We start from the raw sequence: 19,238 nt of genomic DNA, 5'->3' as shown, positions 1-19,238 counted from the left end.
AGTGGACTTCATAGCACCTCTGGTTCTTCTCCCTTACTGGATACAGAAAAGCCTGCTGGAGGTCTGTAATTTTTGTTTTTGTTATTTTACAGGATAACAGTGGAGGCTGATGATATTATAAATGTGATTCCACTTACGGTGGAAAATTTTTTATCAGAGAAGGAGGTTTTATGTCATTTATCTAAAGACCATTATACCTGGATTCATGGACTCTCTTCTGGAAGATCATTCCACAGCCAGAACCCCACAGCTGAAAATGGTTTGTTCCTGGCTCCCACATGCTTTGTGATCTGCACTGATCTCCAGAATAGTACAACTATCTTGGTAATTCATTGATTGAGATCCAGTCTCCAACTCAGCTTGAAAAGGCCAAAACCTTAAACTGGCAATGGAAGTGGACTGAGAAGCAGTGAAAGCACTAAAGCATGGGTCTGATGTGCTCATGGTGTCCTAAAGAGGAGCCACGCATTTTAATTATCAGTATAAATATTCATGTGAGTAAGGATTTGCAGACACAGATTGAGTGGATTGCACCCTCAGCGAGTTTGCAGATGACACTAAACTGGGAGGAGAGGTAGATACGCTGGAGGGTAGGGATAGGATACAGAGGGACCTAGATAAATTAGAGGATTGGGCCAAAAGAAATCTGATGACGTTCAACAAGGACACGTGCAGAGTCCTACACTTAAGAAGGAAGAATCCCATGCACTGCTACAGACTAGGGACCGAGGGGCTAGGCAGCAGTTCTGGAGAAAAGGACCTAGGGGTTATGGTGGACAAGAAGCTGGATATGAGTCAACAGTGTGCCCTTCTTGCCAAGAAAGCTAACGGCATTTGGGGCTGTATAAATAGGGGCATTGCCAGCAGATCGAGGGACGTGATCGTTCCTGTCTATTTGGCATTGGTGAGGCCTCATCTGGAGTACTGTGTGTTCAGTTTTGGGCCCCACACTACAAGAAGGATGTGGAAAAATTGAAAAACGTCCAGCGGAGGGCAACAAAAATGGTTAGGGGGCTGGAGCACATCACTTATGAGGAGAGGCTGAGGGAACTGGGATTATTTAGTCTGCAGAAGAGAAGAATGAGGTGGGATTTGATAGTTGCTTTCAACTACCTGAAATGGGGTTCCAAAGAGGATGGAGCTAGACTGTTCTCAGTGGTACCAGATGACAGAACAAGGAGTAATGGTCTCAAGTTGAGGTGGGGGAGGTTTAGGTTGGATATTAGGAAAAACTTTTTCACTAGGAGCACTGGAATGGGTTACCTAGGGAGGTGGTGGAATCTCCTTCCTTAGAGGTTTTTAAGGTCAGGCTTGACAAAGCCCTGGCTGCGATGATTTAGTTGGGGATTAGGTACTGCTTTGAGCAGGGGGTTGGACTAGATGACCTCCTGAGGTTCCTTCCAACCCTGATATTGTATGATTCTATGACATTACATCGATAATCAAGAGAAAACATATAGGTGGTGTTTATGGGAGTGATTATTTGGAGGAAGAGGTTCCAGAAAGCAGAGTTGGGTTTTTTAAATGATACTTTAAGTTGGGTCACAGGGAAAGGAGTTTTAATGATCCCCCTAGGCAGTGAGTAATCAAAACAATGTAAATAATATGGACCCTGTCTTGCTACCACTGAATTCAATGGCTGAATTCCTGGCTTCAGTGGATATAGAATCCGGCACTCTGAACACAGTGCCATAAATTAACACAGTAAAGTTCTGTTAAGATTGAAGCACGGCACATCCTGTTACAACAGCAAGCTTAATAACTTTGTTTGCAGGGATGGGAAGAGGGTCTGGTTTTCTTTAATCTCAGATAGAATTAGTTTATCGTTTTGAGGGATGTCCTCCTTCATTTGGTCAGAAACAATATTTTTTAGAAGACACAAATCCGGAAGAGGCCACAGATGCACATTCCTGCCATAGCCAGGAGGAAAAGTTGGATCTGTGAAGCCTGAAATTGAGATCTGGGACTAGTACACTGGTGCTTACATTTCTGTCACTCCTTAAAACTTGCTGTCATTTGGAAACAGCAGATTGTTATAAATGTCTTGCCATTCACCTTTCAATTAAATAAAAGTAACATCTGAAAACTTGCATTAAAATAACCATAAGATTTGTTAGGGTCCTCTTCTAATTATGTGATCTTCACATTTCCTGTACATTAACAAAGTTAGACTATGAAATTGGCAGCAAATACTCGAAGCTTTAAAGAGTCTTACAGAACTTGGCAAATAACTCTACAGCAATCAAGTAATCAGTAAGATGAACTTCTTTCCTTACAGCTAGGCAGTTTTTCCATTAAAAATAAGATAAATGGTTAAATTAAATCACAAATATACTTTATTAGATCTATACGCAGTATAATGGCTTTTTGAAAGAAGGCAATTTTATCATTGTGCTTCTGTGGCTGATAAATAAGGCCCAGTCTTGCAAACCCTGACTCACATGAGGAATCCATGCTCATACAAATTGTCCCACTCTAATCAACAATGGGACTACTCACAGGAACATGGATTCTTCATGGGAATAGTAGCTGGCAGGGTCAAGCCCTAACATTGTAATTACAACTGCTAAATTACACCAAATAATCCTTAATTTGATGTATTATATTGCAGTACATTAGCAACATTTCATTGATTTAATAATCCATCGTAAGAACTCACTCCTGTGATATGATGAAAAGAAGTCTCAAACACAGTATTTAAGTCGTTCTTCCAACACACTGAAACATAGCATTTCTTCACAGGACAATAAAATGTTTATCCTCTGTCATGCATTTCATTTATGCTGTTTAGTTGTGTGCCCTTTGCAGGGAACACAAGAGACTGCCTTATGCATTAATTAAAGCACTGTTGCACTTTCTAAAAGAACAATGAGTGCAAGGGGGAAGAGGTGATCATTCCAAGAAGTAATGAAGAGATTTTGTTTCAGCAGGTTATCAATTATTTATGAGTAAGTCCCCAGATGAATGCATCTGAAGCTGAGTGGTTTTTTTTTAAATACCTTTAAACTCTACACACAGTACAGTAGTACTGTACACAAGCTAAATTGGTTTTCTATACACCAAGAAATGAGAGTTAAATCTGGACGTTATTAATAAAATAGTAATGTACTTTCTCTAACAAAGTGTCTGCAAGTCTTAAAGTCACCTTGCAGATTTCTTTTAGGATCCAACAACAGAAACTGTACTTTGAGACTTTACAGAGATAATAAAGACTGGGGAATGATATAATCTCATAATGCAGAATTTCTGTAACTTTTCTTACAGTCCAGTCTTATTCATTTTGACTATCAGACTCTTAAACTTGTTATGCCATATATTATTCTCCCAGGGCAAAACCTGTAGGAGTAAAGTACAGTTGGCTGGAATTTTTTCAATGAAAAATATTGATGAAAGTTGTCCTTTTCCCCCCAAAAGGGAGAGGTTTTGTTTGTAAAAAACTTGTAGATTCTCTTCTAAATTTTCTATTTTTCAAAATGTTTTAAACAGATACTTTAAACAAACAAAGTTGGCCTGTGGGTTGTTCTGCAAAGTATAAATATATATGCACACATGGATGCACATATGTTTTATCTTTTGACAGGTGGTCACTTTCATCATGCAGTGGAATAGTGCCAAAACTGGAACATTCCATTTGCTAATTTTACTGATTGCAATAATTTAAGAATTCTGTTTTTGAAAATAATTGATGAGAACGTTTGGAAACGAAAGCCAGACTACAGAGCATAACAGGCCACTTTCAGAGTTACAGAAATATCTGTGCAATTCCCTCTTTCTTCCCCCCTTCCCCCCACATTTCTTTTCTACCAGCTATAGAAGCTGATTAAATGCCCACTGAAATCAATGGGAGTCTTTCTTGACTTTATTAAGCTTTGATTCAGGAGGGTCCTCTAGTGAAGACCCGCTAAATCGACTGCAAACAGCTCTCCAGTCCACTCCAGTACTCCACCAGAATGAGAGGAGTAAGGTAAGTCAACAGGAGAGCGTCTCCTGTTGATGCACTGCAGTGTAGACACTGCAGTAAGTCTACTTAAGTTACATTGACTCCAGCTACGTTATTCACGTAATTGGATTAGCATAATTTAGGTCAATTTACCACAGTAGTGTAGATAAGGTCTAAGGTTCACTTCCTTCCTGGAGCTTCCTCCACATGCTTCCCTCTAAAAGGAGGGTTTGGGGATTGGCACATTGGGAAAGGCTAATTAATCCTTCAGAGAAAGGAGGCACTTTCTGCATAGATCCTAAGGCAACTGCAGGAGAGTGCTTCAGAGTGCTGTCTGGCCTCCCCCTGCCAGGAGCAATGCTGCTATTGGGTTTTACCCTCACCCCACAACTAGACGAGTGAGCCTCCTCTCATTCTGTCCTGAACAGTTAAGCATTGCCATGTACCATTAACAATTGCCACTTTCAACCGTTTTATTAGTTAGTTTGTAAAAGTTTATAGAGTGTGTGTATTTGGATGACAGGTGATATATCAATGTTAGCCATTATTCATTGTTATTACGCAGCTTTAAGGAACATCTACATTTACTTTATCACACCACAGTAGAACAAATGGCTCTTGAAGTCGGAGGACAACAGCTTTACTCCAACCAATCTACATTATCTGTCAATGTTAGCTAAAATATATGAATATCTGAAAACATATTGACATAAAAGTGAAATACGGGTTGATGGGCATTGATACAAAAGTATCATTTCAAATCCATCTTTAAGAATTGGGCAACACCTATGTACAATTGTGATACTGCTATGAAATCAATGATCCACACAGTAAAATTCTGAACTCTCTGGTTGCTCACTGGAGAGCTTTTCTTCTTAGACTCTGAGCTGCTCAGGGCATGAAAGGATGACGACCTAGACATCACCTTGCCTGTAAAGCACCTAATACATCATGGATGCTACTGTAAACAAATAGCTATAATATAAAAGGAGCTAGATTTGCCATACACTGTTTGAAAGCTGATGATCTGAAGACATCAAAAAGATCTTTGAATATTCAAATTGGTCAACATGTCACTAACAGATTTCTTCTGTGGGAAGACAATTTGTTTTGAGCATGAGCTTCCTTAGCAAACCAAGTGAGTAAGCAAATGGACTTTTATGTTAATTCCCTAATTCCATATCCTCATTCTGAAGGGAAAAAAATCATTTCCCTATTCCATGTTTTTATGTGGACAGAATTTCATTTCCTTCACTATTACTATGAACAACAGATCATAAGCCAGTACTGAGGAAGTAGAAATACAATGTCAACACTAACCAAACATTCTGCGCAATGTCTTGTTGAAATAGCACTTGACAATCAGTACAACTAGGACATTACTGGCCATGCCCAGTGATATGATGCATCCCCAGCTAGTTTGGAAATAAAAAGAAGCCTTTGGCAGAAATCCAAACATGATTTTGTATATGCTTACCTTTGATATTAAAGTATTATCCTTAAGTTAAGTAAACATTTAAATGATACATTCATGGACAGAGCTTTTCTTACACATTTATACTTTCCCACAGATGAACACTGCTTATCTTTAACTTTCTCATTTACTGTTCATTCATACCCTTTAAAATGAACACTCTTTGCATATGACACAACAGGGACATAGCAATTTAGTGCTCATTTGCCCTAGTAATCTGCTATTGATGTTAGATTAAAAACATTTATTCAAACCACACAAATGAATAAAAGTAAATAAAAATGGAGTGGCAGTGGTGTCTAGTAGATTGAGTAGAGAACGAGGAATCAGGACCTCCTGGGTGGTAATCTCAGTCCTACCACTGACTTGCAGTTTCTGGTCTTGGGACAGTCGCCTCTTTATATTCCAACTTCCCCATCTGTAGAATAGGCATTGTAAGACTTATGAATTTACAGGGGAGTCTTGTGAGGATTAATGTAGTGCTTTGCAAATGAAAAGAGCTAATTATCATTAATATTAAGTAGGGCTGTCGATTAATCTCAGTTAACTCACGCAATTAACTCAAAAAAATTAATCACGATTAATCACAGTTTTAATCGCACTGTTAAACAAGAGACTACCAATTGAAATTTATTAAATATTTTGGATGTTTTTCTACATTTTCATATACATCTTGTATTCTGTGTTGTAATTGAAATCAAAGTGTATATTCTGATTACATATATTTGCACTGTAAAAATGATAAACAGAAGAAATTGTATTTTTCAATTTACCTCCTACAAGTATTGTAATGCAATCTCTTTGTCCTGAAAGTGCAACTTACAAATGTAGGGTTTTTTTGTTACATAATTGCACTCAAAAACAAAACAATGTAAAACTTCAGAGGCTACAAGTCCACTCAGTCCTACTTCTTGTTCAGCCCATCGCTAAGAGAAACAAGTTTGTTTACATTTACAGGAGATAATGCTGCCTGCTTCTTATTTACAATGTCACCAGAAAGTGAGATCAGGTATTTGGATGGCACTTTGTAGCCAGCATCGGAAGGTATTTACATGCCAGATATGCTAAACATTCATATGCCCCTTCATGCTTTGGCCACCATTCCAGAGGACATGCTTCCATGCTGATGACTCTTGGTAAAAAAATTATGCATTAATTAAATTTGTGACTGAACTCCTTGGAGGAGAATTGTACATCCCCTACTCTATTTTACCTGCAGTCTGCCATATATTTCATGTTACGGCAGCCTCGGATGATGACCCAGCTCACGTTGTTGTTCTTTTAAGAACACTTTAAACTGCAGATTTGACAAAACGCAAAGAAGGTACCAATGTGAGACTTGTAAAGATAGCTACAGCACTTGATCCAAGATTTAAGAATCTGAAGTGCCTTCCAAAATCTGAGAGGGATGAGGTAGGGAGCATGCTTTTAGAAGTCTTAAAAGAGCAACACTCTGATGCAGAAACTACAAAACCCGAACCACCCAAAAAAGAAAATCAACGTTGTGCAGGTGGCATCTGACTCAGATAATGAAAATGAACATGTGTCAATCCACACTGCTTTGGATGGTTTTCGAGCAGAACCCGTCATCAATATGGACGCATGTTACCTAGAATGGTAGTTAAAGCATGAGCATCTGACACATAAATATCTTGCGATGCCAGCTACAACAGTGCCATGAGAATGCCTGTTCTCACTTTCAGGTGACATTGTAAACAAGAAGAGTGCAGCATTATCTCCTGAAAATGTAAACAAACTTGTTTGTCTGAGTGATTGGCTGAACAAGAAGTAGGACTGAGTGGACCTGCAAGCTCTAAAATTTTACATTGTTTTATTTTTGAATGCAGTATTTTTGTACATAATTCTATATTTGTAAGTTCAACTTTCATGATAAAGAGACTGCATTATAGTACTTGTATTTGGTGAACTGAAAAATACTATTTATTTTGTCTTTTTACAGTGCAAACACTTGTAATCAAAAATAAATATAAAGTGAGCACTCTACACTTTGTATTCTGCATTGTAATTGAAATCGATATATTTGAAAATGTAGAAAACATCCAAAAATATTTAAATAAATGGTATTCTATTATTGTTTAATCACACAATTAATCGTGATTAATTATTTTAATCACTTGACAGCCCTAATATTAAGTAAACTGCACTGTAAGACCTCTTGTACTTTTTATTTTCTTGTTTGACATGTTGATATGCAGCAATGCAAATATTTAGACACAAATCCTTTTCTTCCTATGTGAGTACCCCCATTGAATACTTTACTCACAAAAGTAAAGGTTTGCAGGATTGGGGTCTATAGCTTTACCCAATTAAGGCCTTCATCCTGCATCTGACAGCACTCAAGAGAACCGCAGTGCCCATGTGAAACCCCATTAAAGTCAGTGCAGCCCCACGTGAGCCAGTCAGTTGACCTGCACACTATCAGTTGCAGACTTGGGATCTCACTGTGGATTGCCTTCAGTTACACTGTGGATCACCTTAAGGATTTGTTTCTATTAAACAGGGTGTTAAAATGTGTTTAACAACGTACCTGGTCTATTCAGCTTAGCATCCTTCCCCTCCCCATATTAGAAGAGTTTTAAATAGTATACTGCTGGAAGAACTGCTACTTTTGAAAAGCTTCACTGTTTGCCATCCCCTTAGAGAAACTTGGTGGGAAAAACTTTTAGCATCAATTAATTGAGAAACATGCTCATTTGTTAACTTCTTTGTGTGTCAATTAAGTCAGCAGAACCCTTGGAAAACGTGCTTCTCAGCTAAATGCCGCTGGATAGCCAATGAGAGGAGCTGAGCTGCTTCGTTTTTGTAGATCCCACAAAATAGTGGCTCTTTCAAAAACACACTTTTGCTCTGGATTATGGAGTATTTTCTTTTTATGATTTAGACTCCAGATGGTCCCTCCTATCAAACTAAAATCATTCTTATGGTATGTTAAATTTAGACCTTAAACTATTTAATATCATTCCTGTGTATTCAATGTATGAGCTAAAAACCACATTCACATTAAGATGCCTTGCAATTAGGTTTCTGCAGAGCTTTGGGTTTTGAAAGGCATTAAGAGAGACTGTGGATTAGTCTTTTTTTTATTAAATGACATTTCACAAATGGAATTAGAAAAATATTTAAGCTTGTTAAAGGTCAGATCCTGCAAACTTTACTCATGCAAGCTGCCTTCAGTTCAACCTCTCATTTAAGAGCTGTGTCTGTATTTGTTCCTTTACAAAGTATCTTACATTCATATATTATTGTGATGAAACACCTGGGTCCATGATGGGTATTGAAATGGAAGAATAATTCCTTGGGCTCATCCTGCAAGGTGCTGCGTACATTTTACTGTCACTGATTGCAGTGGGAGCTAAAAACAGCTGGCACTTGCAGGAGATGCTCAGCATGCCGCAGAATTGGGCTCTTGTTAAATAAGCATCGTATCTGGATTAATGACTTTTTTAGTAAAAGGTGGAGATTTTGCTATAATTATAAATTGTATAACAAAGTAGTACAGGTGTTTAAAATGGTTTAAGAATCATGAACATGGTAAAACCTTTGTTTCTAACATTTCAGCTCAGTTTTTACACCCAATATAAATAAATCTGGTACAAACTACTTCCTTTTATTGAATGTTTTGAATATTTATTTCAATACTTATTGAAACCCAAATAGCTAGTAGCTACTGCAGAAGGTGTAATCTAGCACACACTGAGGTTATTGGGCAGAGAGCTTCTGCTAATGTAAAAATTGTCTTAGCTCCATTGAAGTAAGGCACCATGACAATTTACACCAGCTGAAGATTTACCTACATGTTGTTTAAGACAATAAGCAACTCTTATTTTGTTTTGAGTCCAAATTAATGTAAGGTGATGCTCTATATATCAGATAAACTTGATTGAAACATGGCTGCTAGGAAAACATCTTTTCTGCCAAACTACATCTTTGTCTCTTTTTCTGCATTTGAAATAATACTGAGCCAGTACGCAACAAACTCTACTCCTTTTACAAATTTAATCAACTAAAGCATTCAGCAACACTGCTGATATATTACTCTGCTTACAAACAAATCTCTCAGGGACAGATTAAAAGGAAATGTTACAGAGCTTTATCATTCAAAGCCTTACAGTTGAGCCACCTATAAATCATTGTGTTTGTTTATTTAGATAATTGGGTCCATTCCTGCAAGTAACTTTCAAGCTCCACAAACATCTGGTTCTGACTATTTTTTAGTGTGTGGATTTTTTTTAAATATTAGAAAAAATGTTCCAAGCATGCAGTACATTATCTGTTATGTATAATTTGTGCATGTAACGGCTCTCTGCACTGCTTTGAAAAAAATCCAGCTCTCCCTTGGTGATCTCTTCCGTTCAAAGAGTTTCCAATGCGAAAAACAGATGCCACTGTGAATCCAACTGGAGTCTGTCACAATGTAACTGTATCTGAATTAAAAGATAGTTAAGGATTTGACTTGAGGCAACAACAGAACGGAAAATCAAAGCTGAAAGAATCTGCCTGCTGCGTGTATCGCCCTATGTGGTGCAAGCCAAGATATATACACGTTGATTTAAGACTTTGGTCCAGATTCTTCACCGCTTTGGACCTTGCTGTCATCTGCACCTGCGAGGCGTTGTAAAATGCTGCCAAAGCGTGACAGTGTTTTACACCTGTCTAAAGGAGAGTGCTCTACCCATAATAATTCTAGGCAGGGACTGAGTGACAACGATCCCTCTGGATTCCTTTGCTTTGTGGGCTTATGTCACCACCTCAGTCATATGACTACAGCACTTCCCACTCCTGGTCATACAGCCTGTACAGCCCCCCAGCGCCACAGGAGACATTACTTGGCCAGAGGCGCATCCGATACTTCGAGGCTCAGTAATCGCTGCGCGGCTACTGCTTGAGCTCATCCAACCACCTTGCTCCGCCCAACCCGAGCAGTGCACAGCGCCGGAATCACACACGCGCAAACCTGGCCCTCTCTCCCGCCGCGCTTTGCCTTCACTCGGGAGTCCCTCGTCCCGCCAAGGAAAGAGCAGCGCTTCATCCAAACACCCCCCACCCGAAAAACAGACACAAGCGCGGCCACCAAAAGGGGCGATCCCTTAACGCCACCAGCCCAAGTCACGCTGCTGCCTGTGGGACCCTGCCGGCACCGCACCGCACCTGCCTAGCAATAACAAGTCTGTAGGGCGTGACAGCCCCGTGGGGACTAGCGCTGCCCCTCCGCCGCCCACGGGCCACACAGGCCCGCTCTGGCCCAGAGCAGGGAGCAACCTGGAGCCCCCATGGGAAGGCTGGGGGGCAGGGCTGGACCAGGCGCTAACGCATCATCCCCCCCCCCCACGCCATCAACTTTGGAAACCGCAACCAACTTACCAGGAACCTCCGGGACTTCGCGGCGTGCCCCCCCAGCCCCGTCCGGGCCCCCGCACCGCCGCTGGGGAGCTGCCGCCTTGCTAGCTGCGGCGGGACCCGCACTTCCAAAGGCAGCGCCGGCCCCTGCTCGCCCCGCGCGCCGGAGCCGCGCCGGAGCCGCGCGCGGGCGCCCCGGGACGCAGGCGAACAATAACACAAGCAGCGGGGCGGCGCGGCTCCGCCGGCGGCAGGGGAGTCCCGCAGCGGGGCAGGCAGCGAGGAGCAGCCCGCGACAGCCCCCCACACAGCGGAGAAAATGACAGCGGCGGCGGCGACAGAAGGAAGAGCAGCAGCAGCCGCCGGTCCGGGCAGCGCAGGATGAGCTCCAGCAATGCGCATGTTCCCAAAGCCCAGCGTGCAAACGCACGAGATGCAGCGCCGCCGGGGCTGGCTGCGGCGGGGCAGCGCCAGGCTGGAGAAGTGCGGCGGGGACTGTGCGCTAGCCGGCTGCAGAGAGAGCGAGACCATGCACGGCCCGGGTTCTGGTCGCTCACCGCACGCACGCACCTACCTCCCGCCCCTCTCTCCTTCAGAGACAAGGAAGTCCAGGCAGTGAGTGAGTGACCGCTGCACGCGTGGAGGCTCCTCTCTCTCTCTCTCTCTTTGCAAACATCAGACGCTCTGTCGCCTCCAAATGCCTGCCATGCAGTGCAGCGTGAAGAATTGATGGCCCCTGCTGAGTGAAAACAAGAAGGAGTCCTTGGGGCACCTTAGAGCCTAACAAATTTATTTGGGCATAAGCTTTCATGGGCTAAAACCCACTTCATCAGACGTATGGAGTGGAAAATACAGTAGCAGGTATATATATACACAGTATATGAAAAGAGGTGAGTTGCCTTACCACGGGAGGGGGGAGTCAGTGCTAAAGAGACAATTCAATTAAAGTGGGCTATTCTCAATAGTAGAATACCAAGGGAGGAAAAATACTTTTGTGGTGGTAATGAGGGTGGCCCATTTCAAACAGTTGACAAAAAGGTGTAACAGTGGAGGGAAATTAGTTCTTGTAATGACTTATCCACTCCCAGTCTTTATTCAGGTCTAATTTGATGGTGTCCAGTTTGCAAATTAATTCCAGTTCTGCAGTTTCTTGTTGGAGTCTGTTTTTGAAGGGGTTTTTTTTGCTGAAGAATTGTCACTTTTAAGTCTGTTATTGAGTGACCAGGGAGGTTGAAGTGTATTTTCCACTCCATGCATCTGATGGAGTGGGTTTTAGCCCACGAAAGCTTATGCCCAAATAAATTTGTTAGTCTCTAAGGTGGCACAAGGACTCCTTCTTGTTTTTGCTGATACAGACTAACACGGCTACCACTGTGAAACCTGCTGAGTGGTCACTGTAAGCAATGGATGGTGGATTCCTTTATTGCATTGCACTTTTAAAATAACAAACTGTAAGAGACCAGCTGCCTTGGTCTTGCAATAAGCTTGTAAATTTTTATATTGTTTTCTTTGACATGATCAAACAAAAATCAATTACAACTGAAAGTGCTGTTCTAGCTGAAAAATAAATAGGTTTGTATATGCTGCATTAGTACTTCAAGAGGGTAATCTTTATGGGACTTAACAACATAGGACATGCAAAGAGCAGCCCAGGATAGACAGGGAAGGTGGAGGCTTGTTTGTGCCCTAAGTGAATTTTGACAGTGTGGGAAGGATTCAGTCATATGTATGTAGAAGATATGTTTTCTTACATTTCTCTAGCACAAAAAAGTACATACACACACATATGTAGTAGATAAAGCAGTGTGCCATATGGCTCATCTTGTACAAAGCTGTTGAGTGCTCTCATAAATATCTCATAAACATCCACCAATGTGATCTATGCCATCATGTGCCAGCAATGCCCCTCTGCCATGTACATTGGTCAAACTGGACAGTCTCTACGTAAAAGAATAAATGGACACAAATCAGATGTCAAGAATTATAACATTCATAAACCAGTCGGAGAACACTTCAATCTCTCTGGTCACGCAATCACAGACATGAAGGTCGCTATCTTAAAACAAAAAAACTTCAAATCCAGACTCCAGCGAGAAACTGCTGAATTGGAATTCATTTGCAAATTGGATACTATTAATTTAGGCTTAAATAGAGACTGGGAGTGGCTAAGTCATTATGCAAGGTAGCCTGTTTCCTCTTGTTTTTTCCTACCCCCCCCCCCCCAGATGTTCTGGTTTAACTTGGATTTAAACCTGGAGAATGGTCAGTTTAGATGAGCTATTACCAGCAGGAGAGTGAGTTTGTGTGTGTATGGGGGTGGGGGGGATGTGAGAAAACCTTGATCTATGCAGGAAATAGCCCGACTTGATTATGTAAAGAGTTGTCACTTTGGATGGGCTAGCACCAGCAGGAGAGTGAATTTGTGTGGGGGGGTGGAGGGTGAGAAAACCTGGATTTGTGCTGGAAATGGCCCACCTGTTGATCACTTTAGATAAGCTATTACCAGCAGGACAGTGGGGTGGGAGGAGGTATTGTTTCATGATTTCTGTGTGTATATAAAGTCTGCTGCAGTTTCCACGGTAAACATCTGATGAAGTGAGCTGTAGCTCACGAAAGCTCATGCTCAAATAAATTGGTTAGTCTCTAAGGTGCCACTAGTCCTCCTTTTCTTTTTATAAATATTTTACTAGCCCAGCCATTCTCAAGCTGTGGCTAGCTCTCAGGTGAGTTTCCAGCAGCTGTCTGAGGTGTGTGTGTTGATGGGAGAGCATAAGCTCCTTCTAATCACTGTCCTCATTTCCCAGTGTTTGCCCAGCCATTGGCAAGTAGGTCTCCTCTAATTCCAGCATTAGCTGCAAGTCAGTACGTAGGGATAAGGCACACTGTGTCTGATTTACCTGGACTAAAAACAAGAATGAAGGAGTCCAAACTGCCATTTGTAGAAAATTTGGGGTAATATTACTGAATAAACAGATTGTGAGACGAGAGGGTTCAGGTTTGAAATTAAGAGTGTGGGAATGCAGAACATTGACTGAGAGAGAAAAACCATAACAGCAGGTGCAGGAAAGGCTGCAAAGTGAAAATATCTCACTTGGGTTTCTTTCAAGGGAAATTTTACAACTGCAGATTATAATATAATAGTTTCCACCCAAAAACTACATAGGAAGTGATCCATCACCTATGGAAGTCAATGGAAATATTGCTATTGACTTCAGTGGTCACAGGATCAGGCCCTTATTCCCTATAATCCTAACCTAGATGTCACAAATGTCCTTAGGCCTCAGATTTGATCTTGACTCTACAATTGATGGGTAAAATGAAAAATAAAGTCTTGTCTACACAAGAAACTTTTACCAAATATACCAGGAAAATTATACCAGTATTGTTAAACCAATATATTTGTACTGATATAACCCCCCATATAGACACTCTTATTCCAGCACAAGAGTGGCTTTTTCTGGGTTAGTTTAAACCTCTTCTGAAGCAACATAAGCTAAAATGAAAAATGGCACTCTTATACAGAATAAGGGGTCCACATAGGGGGTTATACAGGAATTACTGTATCAGTTTAAATTCACATCTGATACCACTATAAGTTTCCCATGTAGACAAGCCCTAAGATAGAGCCATCCATTTCCTCTGGCTCTGTTTCTGGAGCAGAGGTGCAAAGCCAATAAGAAGTGAATTGTGTCTGATTTATTCTTTATCTTTCTATAACTATTTAAACATAACACCATTATTACCCATTATCTTTTTAAATAGTAATCAGAGTGGTTTTCTCATTAACTAATCACAATTTGCAGTCTTTTCCCAGCACAGACGGAAAAGATCAGTAAAGAAGAGAGAAGTTCAGAGACTGAAGACAAGAGGAAAAAATCAGTCATGGTAGGAAGCCCAAACCAGAGCAAATAGTATTTGAGATGGTCTGGAGGCAAGGGGGAAAGGAAATGCATAGGCACAAGCACAATAAATATAAATATATTTATATAAGTAAAAATGAAACCCTTCAAAAAGGCTAGCAAAAAATCAGTGACTTTTACACGTGCTTAATTCTGCACTACATAAAAGTGTTCCAAAGGCCCCAATCACTATCAAAGTTTTATTGTAGCAGGCATTGTAAAGATGCATAAAATGACACAGTCTGTGCCACAAGGACCTTACCATCTAGTATTAAAAAAGATGTATTATGTAAATGTAACAAACAGAAAGGAACAGGAGAAGAAAGCTGAAAGTAATAGTGAAAAGGCTACCCAGTTACCTATTTAAGGAGTGCACACAACTTCATGGTTATAAATAATTTTTGGGGTGCTAAAAGTATAAATAAGTATCAATAGGCTTGGAAAGATTATATTTTTATGAGTAAATATAAGTAAATGTCTATTTCACTGTACACACACAAATTGACAAAACAATTGCTATTATTGATCATTGAAATTTACAGATTGGCAAAGTAAGAAAAATGTTGCTTGAGAACTTAAAGTTGATTGAAGAATAATTACTTTGTATATTTGACATTTGATGTTGAAAAATTGTGTTTTAATGGTTATAAAGCTTTTACTTTTTGAATAGCAACATCTACTGTAATTAATTATTGCCTGCCACTGTTGTCAGGCCTCCCCATAATTTCCTGCAACTGTGAAAATTTAAATGGATAAAAAAAAATTTTAAAAATGCTTAAACTCCATAATTGTGTGCAGTGAAAATTTAAATCGATAAAACTAAAAAAAAAAGTGCTTAACATCAATATTATCTACCAATTTTTTTTAAAAAAAATTGAATTCTGCTTAGCTTAAATATCAGAAATCCATCCTTAAACTCCACTATCCCTTTGTGAAACTATTTTCTTATTCAAGAACCCGACAAAATCAAATACCTGATTTATTAGGGAATGCATGTGGAGCTAGATGTTGACGTTAGTCATGCTTTGCAGCAGCCTAACAAGATATCAGCTGAAGTACAATAAAGGCATAACAACTGATTAAGGTGGAAACACAGGACTGGATACCTCAAACTCTTGAGTCACTTAAGTAACCTTGCTGATTTCAGTGTGAGCTGCAGATGTTCAGCACTTGTGAAAATCAGGCTGTTTTTCTTCAACTGCCTAAGTATGGAGTCAAGGCCCTAAATTTAGGCCCCTTAGAAGTCAATCTGCAACTGTTGGCCTAAGGGCTCAGACTTGGATCCACAAAAGTGACTTAGGCACCTAACTTTTAGGCATCTAGAAAATAACAGGAAGAATGCTGTGAACCACAAAACCAGTATCAGAGGGGTAGCCATGTTAGTCTGGATCTGTAAAAGCAGCAAAGAGTCCTGTGGCACCTTATAGACGAACAGACATATATTAGGTGGGGAAGCCACCTAAACTAGCCAATGGGAGATGCAGAGAGAAGTGTGTGTCATAAGCCCTGCCCCTTTCTCAGAGATAGGTACCTAAGTCCGGGCTGCAGGGAGGAACCTATCTCAGGTGGTGATCTATGAACGAGGGGAAGATAAGCACACCTCCGCTTAGTTTGCCTTTGAGGTCAATCCAGTAGGCATGTTCAGATGCCACCTAACTCCAGCAGGTAAGGAGGAAGAGACCTTCTATTATAGCCAGTGGTTTAAGCACTCACCCAGCATGTGGGAGACCGCTATTCAACTTCTCTATTCACCCGATGATGAGGAGGGATTAGAATAGGGATCTGCCATTTCTCAGGTGCTACCATTGAGAACAGTCTAGAGCCAGGTGAGTGGCCTATATAGAGTTATTTTTACTCTTTTACTGGCCCAGTTAATATTTAAATAATTGAACAAATTCAACCAGAGAGATTGAGGGAGCCCCACATCAGAACATCCCAGAGTGGATGGGAATCTGGGAGGCAGTGACCATGAGTTGGTTGAGTTCAGGATCCTGACGCAGGGAAGAAAGGTAAGCAGCAGGATACAGACCCTGGACTTCAGGAAAGCAGACTTCGACTCCCTCAGGGAACGGATGGCCAGGATCCCCTGGGGGACTAACTTGAAGGGGAAAGGAGTCCAGGAGAGCTGGCTGTATTTCAAGGAATCCTTGTTGAGGTTACAGGGACAAACCATCCCAATGAGTCGAAAGAATAGTAAATATGGCAGGCGACCAGCTTGGCTTAATGGTGAAATACTAGCGGATCTTAAACATAAAAAAGAAGCTTACAAGAAGTGGAAGGTTGGACATATGACCAGGGAAGAGTATAAAAATATTGCTCGGGCATGTAGGGATGTTATCAGGAGGGCCAAATCGCACCTGGAGCTGCAGCTAGCCAGAGATGTCAAGAGTAACAAGAAGGGTTTCTTCAGGTATGTTGGCAACAAGAAGAAAGCCAAGGAATGTGTGGGCCCCTTACTGAACGAGGGAGGCAACCTAGTGACAGAGGATGTGGAAAAAGCTAATGTACTCAATGCTTTTTTTGCCTCTGTTTTCACTAACAAGGTCAGCTCCCAGACTGCTGCGCTGGGCATCACAAAATGGGGAAGAGATGGCCAGCCCTCTGTGGAGATAGAGGTGGTTAGGGACTATTTAGAAAAGCTGGACGTGCACAAGTCCATGGGGCCGGACGAGTTGCATCCGAGAGTGCTGAAGGAATTGGCGGCTGTGATTGCAGAGCCATTGGCCATTATCTTTGAAAACTCGTGGCGAACCGGGGAAGTCCCGGATGACTGGAAAAAGGCTAATGTAGTGCCAATCTTTAAAAAAAGGGAAGAAGGAGGATCCTGGGAACTACAGGCCAGTCAGCCTCACTTCAGTCCCTGGAAAAATCATGGAGCAGGTCCTCAAAGAATCAATCCCGAAGCACTTGCATGAGAGGAAAGTGATCAGGAACAGCCAGCATGGATTCACCAAGGGAAGGTCATGCCTGACTAATCTAATCGCCTTTTATGATGAGATTACTGGTTCTGTGGATGAAGGGAAAGCAGTGGATGTATTGTTTCTTGACTTTAGCAAAGCTTTTGACACGGTCTCCCACAGTATTCTTGTCAGCAAGTTAAGGAAGTATGGGCTGGATGAATGCACTACAAGGTGGGTAGAAAGCTGGCTAGATTGTCGGGCTCAACGGGTAGTGATCAATGGCTCCATATCTAGTTGGCAGCCGGTATCAAGTGGAGTACCCCAAGGGTCGGTCCTGGGACCGGTTTTGTTCAATATCTTCATAAATGGTCTAGACGATGGTGTGGATTGCACTCTCAGCAAATTTGCGGATGATACTAAACTGGGAGGAGTGGTAGATACGCTGGAGGGGAGGGATAGGATACAGAAAGACCTAGACAAATTGGAGGATTGGGCCAAAAGAAATCTGATGAGGTTCAATAAGGATAAGTGCAGGGTCCTGCACTTAGGACGGAAGAACCCAATGCACAGCTACAGACTAGGGACCGAATGGCTAGGCAGCAGTTCTGCGGAAAAGGACCTAGGGGTGACAGTGGACAAGAAGCTGGATATGAGTCAGCAGTGTGCCCTTGTTGCCAAGAAGGCCAATGGCATTTTGGGATGTATAAGTAGGGGCATAGCGAGCAGATCGAGGGACGTGATCGTTCCCCTCTATTTGACATTGGTGAGGCCTCATCTGGAGTACTGTGTCCAGTTTTGGGCCCCACACTTCAAGAAGGATGTGGATAAATTGGAGAGAGTCCAGCGAAGGGCAACAAAAATGATTAGGGGACTGGAACACATGAGTTATGAGGAGAGGCTGAGGGAGCTGGGATTGTTTAGCCTGCAGAAGAGAAGAATGAGGGGGGATTTGATAGCTGCTTTCAACTACCTGAAAGGGGGTTCCAAAGAGGATGGCTCTAGACTGTTCTCAATGGTAGCAGATGACAGAACGAGGAGTAATGGTCTCAAGTTGCAGTGGGGGAGGTTTAGATTGGATATTAGGAAAAACTTTTTCACTAAGAGGGTGGTGAAACACTGGAATGCGTTACCTAGGGAGGTGGTAGAATCTCCTTCCTTAGAGGTTTTTAAGGTCAGGCTTGACAAAGCCCTGGCTGGGATGATTTAACTGGGAATTGGTCCTGCTTTGAGCAGGGGGTTGGACTAGATGACCTTCTGGGGTCCCTTCCAACCCTGATATTCTATGATTCTATGATTCTAGGGGTGAGGTTACTCATCTGAGAATTGGGAGACTTATGTTCAAATCCCTTCTCCTCATCAAATGGAGGGGAGATGTCAACCAGGCATCTTCCACATCCTGCATGAGTGCTTTAACCACTGAACTAAAGGTAATAAGGAGGTTCAACTCTCTTTTCCCCTCATGCCAGCCTCCATCTGTTTCGTGTGGAGTTAGCCTTGAGCACATCTATCAGATCAGGCCCCACATCTGAGTTAGGCAGAGGAGTGCCTATCTTACCCCAGTTCATGGATCACTCTGGTGCTTAGATGGGAGATAGGGGCCTGGATGCCTAGAGTGAGAGAACAGTGCACGTGCCCAGAGACAGGAACTTAGGGCCCCCAGGAACTTG

The 19,238-nt window shown here is 41.7% G+C and overlaps 1 protein-coding gene across 9 annotated transcripts in view; it reads right to left on the bottom strand.

Moving 5' to 3' along the window:
• Window positions 1-11,403, bottom strand: part of PAG1 (phosphoprotein membrane anchor with glycosphingolipid microdomains 1) — a 188,991-nt gene extending 177,588 nt beyond the window's left edge. For 8 of the 9 annotated variants that reach the window (XR_012157152.1, XR_012157151.1, XM_073330727.1 and 5 more), the window contains exon 1: window positions 10,797-11,387. The gene's annotated coding sequence lies outside the window, so the exon portion shown is untranslated. Of the gene's footprint in view, window positions 1-10,796 lie in introns of all 9 variants that reach the window. The other variant, XM_073330728.1, reaches the window with a different exon arrangement.
• Between the last annotated feature and the right edge of the window lie 7,835 nt (window positions 11,404-19,238).

The sequence above is a fragment of the Lepidochelys kempii genome, chromosome 2 (genome assembly GCF_965140265.1).
Source record: "Lepidochelys kempii isolate rLepKem1 chromosome 2, rLepKem1.hap2, whole genome shotgun sequence".
Taxonomy (NCBI): Eukaryota; Metazoa; Chordata; order Testudines; family Cheloniidae; genus Lepidochelys; species Lepidochelys kempii.
The sequence above is the reverse complement of the archived record's forward strand: the minus strand, read 5'-3'. Positions and strand labels throughout refer to the sequence as shown.